This window comes from Antechinus flavipes, chromosome X (genome assembly GCF_016432865.1).
Source record: "Antechinus flavipes isolate AdamAnt ecotype Samford, QLD, Australia chromosome X, AdamAnt_v2, whole genome shotgun sequence".
Classification (NCBI taxonomy): domain Eukaryota; kingdom Metazoa; phylum Chordata; class Mammalia; order Dasyuromorphia; family Dasyuridae; genus Antechinus; species Antechinus flavipes.
Genome location: NC_067404.1, coordinates 5,041,219 through 5,051,220, shown reverse-complemented (window position 1 = coordinate 5,051,220; position 10,002 = coordinate 5,041,219). Strand labels below are relative to the sequence as shown.

Below are 10,002 nucleotides of genomic sequence, written 5' to 3'. Positions count from 1 at the left end.
AGAAAGTTAGAAAAGTTAGATGTGATAGATCTTTGGAGAAAATTGAATAGAGACAGAAAGGAAGTTACTTTTTTCTCAACAGTTCATGGAATCTATACAAAAATTGACCACGTATTAGGAACCCCCTCAAAATCCAATGTAGAAAGGCAGAAATAGTAAATGCATTTTTTTCAGATCATGAAACAATAAATATCTCATTCAATAAAAGGCTAGGGGAAAACAGACCAAAAAGTAATTGGAAGCTAAATAATCTCATCCTAAAGAATGAATGGGTGAAATAACAAATCATAGACATAATCAATAACTTTATGCAAAAGCATGGCAATAATGAGACAACATAGCAAAATTTGTGGGATGCAGCCAAAGCAGTTAATGGGGGAAAATTTGTATCTCTAAATGCTTACTTGCATAAAATGGAGAAAGAGAAAAACAATGAATTGGGCTTACAACTAAAAAAAATAGATAAGAAAAAAATAAAAACCCTCAATTAAATAGCAAATTTGAAATTCTGAAAATAAAAGGGTACATTAACAAAACTGAAAATAAGAAAGCTATTGAATTAATGAATAAAACTAAGAGTTGGTTTTATGAAAAAAACCAACAAAATAGATAAACCTTTAGTTAATTTGATTAGAAAAAGGAAAGAGGAAAATCAAATTTTAAGTCTCAAAAATGAAAAGGGAGAACTTTCCACCAATGAAGGAAAAATTAGAGCAATAATTATGAATTATTTTGCCCAACTATATGTTAATAAATTTGATAATCTAAGTGAAATGGAGGAATACCTACAAAAATATAGATTCCCCAGTTTAACAGAATGGGAAATAAATGATCTAAATAGTCCCATTTTATTATTTTTTTTTTAAAAAGGACAAGCTATTAATTAGCTCCCTAGAAAAATTCTCCAGGGCCAAATGTATTCTCATGTGCATTCTACCAAACAGTTAAAGAACAATTAATTCCAATATTATATAAACTGTTTGGGAAAAAAAATAGAGAAAGCAGTCTTACTCAATTCCTTTTATTACACAAATATGGTGTTGATACCTAAACCAGGTAGGGTGAAAACTGAGAAAGAAAATTATAGACCAATTTCGCTAATGAATATTGATGCAAAAGTCTTAAATAAAATATTAGCAAAGAAATTACAGAAAGTCATCCCCAGGATAATACACCATGACCAAGTAGGATTTATACCAGAGATGCAGGGCTCATTCAATACTATGAAAACTATTAGCATAATTAACATATCAATAACCAAATTAACAAAAATCATTTGATTATTTCAATAGATGCAGAAAAAGCATGTAATAAAATTCAGCACCCATTCCTATTAAAAATACTAGAGAGTATAGCAATAAATGAACTTTTCCTTGAAGTGATCAGTAGCATCTATTAAAACCATCAGAAAGCATCTTATGTAATGGGGACAAACTAGAACCATTCCCAATAAGATCAGGGGTAAAAAAGGTTGCCTACTATCACCATTACTATTCGATATTTTATTAGAAATAGCTTTGTTCATAAGAGAAGGAAAAGAGATTACAGGAATTAGAGTAGGTCATGAAGAAACCAAATTATTATTCTTTGCAGATGATATGATAGTATACTTAGAGAACCCTAGAGAATCAACTAAAAAATTACCAGAAACAATTACCAATTTTAGCTTAGTTGTAGGATACAACATAAATCTACAGTTTTATACATTACCAACAAAATCCAGCAGCATGAAATACAAAGAGAAATTCCATTTAGAATAACTGTACATAATATAAAATATTTGGGAGTCTACCTGCCAAGGCAAAGTCAAGAACTATATGAACACAACTACAAAACATTTTCCATACAAATAAAGTCAGATCTAATAAGCTGGAAAAATATCAAGTGCTCATAAGTAGACTGAGCAAATATAATAAAAATGACAATGCTACCTACATTAATCTACTTATTTAGTGCCATACCAATCAAACTCTCAATAAATTATTTTACAGGCTTAGAAAAAATGGAAGAACAAATGGTCAAAAATTTCAAAAGAATTAATGAAAAAAATGCTAATGAAAGTGGCATAGCTATGCCAGATCTAAAATGATATTGTATGCAGCAGTCAACAAAAACATTTGATACTAAGAAATAGAGTAGTTGATCAGTGAAATAGGTTAGATTCACAGAACAAAATAGCCAATAACTATAAGAATCTATTGTTTGACAAACCCAAAGACCCCAGCTTTTGGGATAAGAATTCAGTATTTGACAAAAACTGCTGGGAAAACTGGAAACTAGTATGGAAGAAACTAGGCATTGACCCACACCTAACACCATATATAAAAATAAGGTCAAAATGGGTGCATGATTTGGACATAAAGAGTGATAAGAAGCAAATTAAAAGAACATAGGACTATATACATCTCAGATCTCTGGAGAAGCAAGGAATTTGTGTCCAAAAAAGAACTGGAACTCATAATTGAACACCAAATAGATAATTTTGATTATATTAAGTTAAAAAGTGTTTATATCAACCAAACCAATGCAGATAAGATTATAAAAGAAGCATATATTTGGAAAACATTTTTATGTTCAAGTGTTCTTATAAAGGCCTGATTTCTAAAATATATAGAGAATTGACTCAAATTGATCAGAATTCAAGCCATTCTCCAACTGATAGATGGTCAAAATATATGAACAGACAATTTTCAGATGAAGAAATTGAAACCATTTCTAATTATATGAAAAGGTGCCCTAAATCACTATTGATCAGAGAAGTGCAAATTAAGACAACTCTAAAGTACCACTACACACCTGTCATATTGGCTAAGAAGACAGGAAAAAATAATGATGAATGTTGAAGGGGATGTGGGCACACTGCAACACTAATATATTGTTGGTGTAATAGTAAACTGATGCCACCATTCTGGAGAGCAATTTGGAACTATGCCCAAAGTGATATCAAACTGTGCATCTCCTTTGACTCAGCAGTGTTACTACTGGGCTTGTATCCCAAAGAGATCTCAAAGAAGAGAAAAGGACCCATATGTGCAAAAATGTTTGTGGCAGCCCTTTATGTGGTGGCGAGAAACTGGAAATTTGAATGGATGCCCATCAGTTGGAGAATGGATGAATAAAATGTGGTATATGGATGTTAAGGAATATTATCGTTGTATAAGAAGCGATCAGCAGGATCCTGCTCACTCCCCTCCTTCATTTTACTCAGAAAGATTTTCATAGCTCTAACAACCCCTGGCAGCCAGAGGCTAGCATAAGATGATTCCTCTGGATTATATGGATCCCTGTTCTTTACACATATATTCAATTTTGACATACCCAATCCTCAGTGGAACCATACTTTGGCCAAATGATTCCACCACCAATATCTTGACCACTCCAAACAACATTGCAATATTTAACCATTATTTTCTTGTCCTTCCTTTTATACCTGGGGATTTCATCCAGTCTTTAAGTCAACTCCCAAGAAGGCTGTCCACTGGTATTTCCTGGCTAAATTCCTGACACCAATTCTTGGACTGCTTCTGTCCCATTTTACAACCTGGGAAGGGAGGCTGTACACTCAGAGCCAGAGAACATGGAGAAAACCATTCTGTGGGTGCACCTGTCCCCATTTTGGGTGCACAGCCTTCTCTTCCAACGACCTCCGATCCCAGACGAGCCCCGAACTGTATGGGATGTGAGAGACCCCTACCCAAAATGACTACTCAGATTTCACTCAAAGTAGAAAGCAGAAAAGATTGTTTATTATAGAGCTTCTCATGAGAGCTGGGAAGTCCAGTTATGAGATAAAGGGAAGTGAAAATACTCACAGCAGGAGGGCCGCAGAATCAGTGAATATACACAGCTTTTACAGATTTTGTTACAAGAGATTACATCACAAGTTAGAGAGCATTGAGAAGCATGGGGCCTCCTGATTGGATGTTGCTGCCAAAAAAGATTGGAATGGAATGTTTCAGTTTCCCTGAAATCACCTGGTTTCTAGGAAACCGTCAATCAGGCCTTCAGGCTTCAGATAATTAAGCTGACAGTGTTTAAACTAATAGACTAAACCAGCTTAGCTTAAGTAAATATGTCTGATACTAATCAAAGTTTAAGTAAATATAGGCCTGTACATATTGTACTTGTGCAGATCATAGGGAAACGCAGAAATAATGAAAATAACGAAAAAGAATTCACACATTACTGTAAGACCTTCATCTCCCCATTCCACACATTTATATTTTGTTTTGTTATTTCTCAGTGTCTCATAGCTTCGCTGGATTCCTCTTTACCCAATTTTAATTTTCAAACAATTATTTTCTTTTTTAAGATTCTGTATCTCCTTTTCTAGTGGATTAGCTTTGTTTTTTTAAATAATCTTGGAAGTTTTTTCTTCATTTTTCCTCAATCTCTCTCATTTGATTTTTTCATTCTTTTTGAGTTCTCCTAAAATACTTTCTGGGTAGCTAGCCATTTCACATTCATCTTTGGGGTAGAAGAGGCTTTTTTACTTCATTGTTCTCCTCTGAAGATGAACCCCAGTCTTCCCCACTCCCATGGTATGTTTGTTTTGGTTCTTTGTTATTTGCCTGTTTGTTTTTTTAACTGAGAACTATTAGTGTAAGCATCGGTAAATCCTGGGATAGAGGGATGCTGCCTCTGGCTTCCTTTTCTGAACTGGAACTCCAAACTAAAAGAGCCAAGCTCCTTCAAGTGCCCCCAGATTGCAGTAATCCTGCCCCACTGCTTCTGCATTCACCAGGTGTGCTGATTCCTTCTCACCCAGGGCATCAGCACAGCTGGGCCTGGTGTTCCTAATCACCCGAGGTTCCCTCCTGGACTCAGATCCTCAATTCTTTTCAAGGTTTAGGAGGCAGGAGGTTTTGTGGGTGAGGCTCCAGCCAAAGCCTGCAAGCCTCAGCCCTCTGGCTGGCTGTTTCTGCTAAGCTAGCCTGGAGGAATTTACACTTAACATTGGGTTAAAACTCCATCCTGCGGCCTTTCTTTAGAGGCAGAAGCTGGCAGAGACAAAGGACTAGTGGCAGGAACCCAGGAGAGAGATAGGCCTCTAAGAAAGCTAACCAGGCCCCAGGAAGGAGACAAGACTGGAAATGAAACAAGAAAAGATTTGGACTTTAACTCCTGCCTGAATGTGGGTTGGTTATTACACAAAACTGAAACTAAGGCTGTCTCCAGAAGCTCCCCAAGAAACCTGTTCCCAGAGAACTTTATGTTTTAGAGAAGAATATTGCAAGCAGCATCATACAATGCACACCGTTTGACCCAGCAGTGTTCCTACTGAGCTTATATGCCAAAGAGATCTCCGAGGAGGGAAAGGGTCCCACTTTTGCCCAAAAGTTGGTGGCAGCCCCTTTAGTAGTGGCTAGAAACTGGAAACTGAAGGGATGCCCAGCAGTTGGAGAATGGCTGAATAAATGGTGGCATATGAATATTATGGAATATTATTCTTCTGTAAGAAATGACCGGCAGGAGGATTTCAGAGAGGCTTGGAGAGACTTACATGAACTGATGCTGAGTGAAATGAGCAGGACCAGGAGATCATTGTGCACAGGAATAGCAAGACTATATGAGGATCAATTCTGATGGACAAGGTGATTCAGGCCAGTTTTAATGGTCTTGTGATGAAGAGAGCCATCTATACCTACAACATAGCATTTCCTCCCTTTTTGTTGTTTGCTTGCATTTTGTTTTCTTTTTCACTTTTTTCCTTTATGATCTGATTTTTCTTGTGCAGCATTATATATATATATAACATATATACATATTGGATTTAATTATAATTTTAGCATGTTTAACATAGATTACTTGCCATCTAGGGGAGGGGGAAGGGGGAAGGGAGAAGGGAGGAAAAAACTTGGAACACAAGGTTTTGCGAGGGTCAATGTTGAAAACTTATCCATGTATATGTTTTGCAAATAAAAAGCTGTAATAAAAATAATATTTAAAAAAAAAGAATTGCATACATTTAATCTATATCTGATTGTTTGCAAACTTGGGAATCTGGAGAGAGGGAGAAAACTTTGAAAACAAGGTTTCTCAAAGGTGAATGGTGAAATATATCTTGGCATATATTTGAAGAATAAAATAGTGTTAAAATAATAATTAAACGCACATCCTGCTTTTCTCTGCAGTCCGTCGCAGGCAACTGTTAAATCCCCCTCTCCGTACCTTCCCTTTCCTGTTTCGGGGTCCCAAGCTGCTTTAGCTTTGGGGTTAGGGGATGGGCTTCTTTATCCTTAAGGGCGCCATTGCTCCCATGGAAAGAAAGGAGGAAGGAGAGGGCGGAGGAAGAGGCCGCGGGCAGTGAGTGTGGAAACCAGAAGCAGTCCCTCCTCCCCCCGGGGGGAAGCATCCTCCTCGAGGGTAATAAAAGGGCCGAGTGATGCTCTGCCTGCCCCGCCCAAGAATGTGCCTGGAACTTTCCCACCAACGCTCTGGTTGCCTGGGCTCCCAACGGTCTTGGAAGTCTGCGGCATCATCACGGCCGTCATAAGCAGCAGCGTTGCTGGGGTAATGGTCAGTGGACAAGAACAACTTGTGGCTGGGGTTCGGGAGCCGGGGAGGAGGGGCTGGACCCGGCGTTCTCGCCCACTCTTGCCTTGCAGCATTTCTGGCCCTCTGTTCTCCAGACCCTCCTGCTACCCGTGTTTGCCCTCCTGATTGTTCATGGTGTCTGCTAACAGTGAGAACTGTCCCCTTCCAACCCGGCCGTCCCCCTGATCGGGCCGCCCCCCACTCCAGCCAGGCGGTACCGCCCCAGGTGCTGAGAGTTGGTCACCAGCTGACCACTGGCCCGAGCCAAGCGATGCTTCCCCTCCGTTGCCCCGCCCCTTTCCTTGCCCCGCCATTTCCCCTGCCCCTTTCCTCACTCTTGCCCCTTTCCACCCTCTTCCCTCACCCCTGCCTCCCCCTTTCCTTTCCCTGCCTCCTCTCATTCCTCCCTTGCCCTATCCCCTTCCCTTGCCCCTGCCCCCACGATCTTGACCTCGCCCTCGATGATTCTCTATGGCCTTGACCTCCCCTCTGGGCGGAGAAATAACTCCTCCTAGACTGAGCCTGACCTTTCTCCCCGCAGGACCAAAGATGCCCCCCCTCTACCCTATGCCCGTCCTCTTTGTGATCCTACATTTTCTTTACATCCTCCTCCTCCATTTCCTACCCTTCCTTCTATTTCCTGTACTTTTGTTACTTGTCTTCCTGCCTCTTCTGGCCCGAGACTCTGAGGAGGACCCAGGAGCACAGGAGGAGAACTAGTCTGGACCCTCTTTAGGTAACTCCCCCCTCTTATTTGTAGAGAATAACCTTTTGTCTTTTTAAGGGACAAGAGAGCAGGCCTTGGAAATTGAGGTGGGACCTTTAGTGGCCATAAATCCGGATTTACTTGGATTTGAAATTTATTAGCTGTGGGACCCCTAAGCAAGAACCCCTTTGTCCCTCTATCTCAATTTTCTCTTCTGTAAAGGGATAATAATAACATCCACCTCCCAAGGTAGTTGTGAGGGTCACAGGATGTAAAGTGCTTAACACAGGGCCTGGGACTGGGAAGTGCTACATGAATGTTAACAGCTTTTATTTTTCATTTCTTTAATCAGATGCAGCTGTTTCCCAATGGATGTTTCTATGTGGAAATTTAAATGTCATCATTGTAACCTGCCAATGGAGATGAGATGTTCTGCCATTGGGAATGAATTCAACTGAATTAAGACCACCTCAGGCAGAGGGGATTTAGTTTTAATAGTGGGTTTTTGTTCAAATGTTAACGATATAACATTGTTTGTTACATTGTCGTGTTTCCAAATGTTCTTATATGGGAAAATGTGGTCAAATTTTTATAGGCTATGTTGTTAGAAAAGCAATCTAGATGTTGTTAGATTAAGAAATGGACTGTAACAATGTGCTTGATGTTCTAAAGTACTCTGATTGAAGAACTAATACACTTGCACTTATGCTTATGAATAAAGAGAAATTTTACCTGTAGTTGTTTGCCTCTTGCTTACAAAAATTTGAGACTGTTAACCAAGTTATTTGGAGACACTGTTATAATGTTAAGGCCTATGAAAAATTTGCATGGGTGTTTTTAAAAAGAAAATTGATCATTGTCTAAGGAGTGGGAAAGGATACAGAATAAAGAGCTTGTCAAATACATTTGTAAACTTTCAAAGACTCTCAAAACCAGCCACTCATAAGCTCTTTTTTAAAATAGTATTTTATTTTTCCAAATACATGCAAAGATAGTTTTCAACATTCCCCTTTGTGAAACCTTGTGTTTCTAATTTCTCTCTCTCTCTTCCCCCTTCCCCTTCCCAAGATACCAAGCAAACCAATATAAGTTAAACATGTGTGGATTTTCTAAACATATTTCCATATTCCTCATGGTGCATAAAAACATGAGTTCAAAAGTGAAAAAAAAAACAGGCAAACAACAACAGAAAGGAGAAAATACTATTTTGCCATCCACATTGTCCCCATAGTCCTGTGTCTGGGTACCACTGAGTTATGTTAGGTTCCCCTCCCACCCCATTCGGGTCTCCTTGACTGTAGGGGGTGTTATCCTAGGCTCCCCCCACTGGTGTCTGTGTGACCAGGGATGTGATATCCAAGGCCCCTGTGGGTGACTCTCCTACATGCCTCACTCGGCCCCTCTGGCCCCAGATTTTGTAGAACACGACAAATGCTCCCTCTGACAAGTGGGGTGCAGGAGCCTGCCTGCCAAATCAGGAGCCAGACCTCTGACCTGCGTCTTCGGAACGGCAACGGCCAAGCCTTCTATTCAAGTCCCAGCCCAGGCTGGGGTTTCCAGCCTGACCTTTGCTCCCCTGCAGGGTCGCCGAGGCTCAGTCCCCAGCCTGGAAGCTCTCTACCCCACGAGTTTCCCTGCCTCCCCCTGGGATTCATGCTCTAACGCCCTCCTGGCCGGCATTCTCTAACACCCGAGCCTTTGGCATTGACGTGCCCCTGTGCCCCTGGCCACAGCAATGCTCTTCCTACTGGCTCCAGCCCCGAGCCTCTGGGGAGGCCTTGGCACGCTTGTTCGCATCATGCCCTCCCCATTTGCCAGGAACTGATGAGGTAAAAGAAGTCATAAAGGCCGGCCGTCACGCGGAAAGAACTCACAGGCTCAGGCACCGCAGATTCAAGGGGCAAGACGTTTTATTATGATGCCATAAATCAGGCACAGTGCCCTAGTGGGACTCACATTTAGTAAGGAGGAAGTTGGGACCTTTTGTGAGAAAAGACTCAACGCTGGGGTACACTGAAGATCGGGGGTGCTGGGCAATGGTTTCTGGTAGCTTCTCTGAAAGAAGTCAGGCTCAAACCACCTCAAATCAAGGAAAGACACTGATTTGGCCATTTGCTTAAGTAAAGGGTAAACCACACTGGGAACCTCCTCTTTAAGGGAGTGGGGACACCCAGCAGAGTGATGTGAGGGTTTATTCAGAGAAGGGAAAGGAAGCAAAAAATAGGAGAATTTGGCAGCAAGTTGGATGAGCTCAGTAGATTTTGCACTTCTTTTACAATCCCAGGTCGGGCATGCATGAGCAAGGTCCCTGTGAAAAGGGTAAAAACCCTTTTGTTCCGGAGCAGGGGCAGCGCCTTATACATGGCAAAAGCAAAGGGTCCTTTTATTCCAATGAAGTCTCTGAGAGAAAGTGGTAGAACTGCTGGGGCTGCGGCAGCAGCAAACACTCCATGATTCCCCTCAAAGACCTGTGACCCAAATCCCTTTGGGGCCAGGAAGGAATGTCTCATTTTCCATAACTGTTTCCAGCTGATAAGGGGCATAGACCTGCTCCTGCTTAAAGGCTTAGTCATGAGTGAGTGGAGCTGGATGGGAATTGCAGTCCAGCACCTTCCACAGGTGGGAGGAGCAGCATCCACAGGTGGGAGGAGCAGCATCCACAGGTGGGAGGAGCAGCATCCACAGATGGGAGGAGCAGCATCCACAGGTGGGACAGCAGCATCCACAGGTGGGAAGCACAGCATCCACAGGTGGGAAGA

The 10,002-nt window shown here is 41.2% G+C and overlaps 1 long non-coding RNA gene across 4 annotated transcripts in view; it reads left to right on the top strand.

The window, feature by feature from the left end:
• The first annotated feature begins 6,529 nt into the window (after positions 1 to 6,529).
• Positions 6,530 to 10,002, top strand: part of LOC127542989 (uncharacterized) — a 244,872-nt gene continuing 241,399 nt past the window's right edge. For 3 of the 4 annotated variants that reach the window (XR_007949023.1, XR_007949024.1, XR_007949025.1), the window contains exons 1-3: positions 6,530 to 6,763; positions 7,079 to 7,273; positions 7,596 to 9,971. This is a non-coding gene — a long non-coding RNA (uncharacterized LOC127542989). Of the gene's footprint in view, positions 6,764 to 7,078; positions 7,274 to 7,595; positions 9,994 to 10,002 lie in introns of all 4 variants that reach the window. The other variant, XR_007949022.1, reaches the window with a different exon arrangement.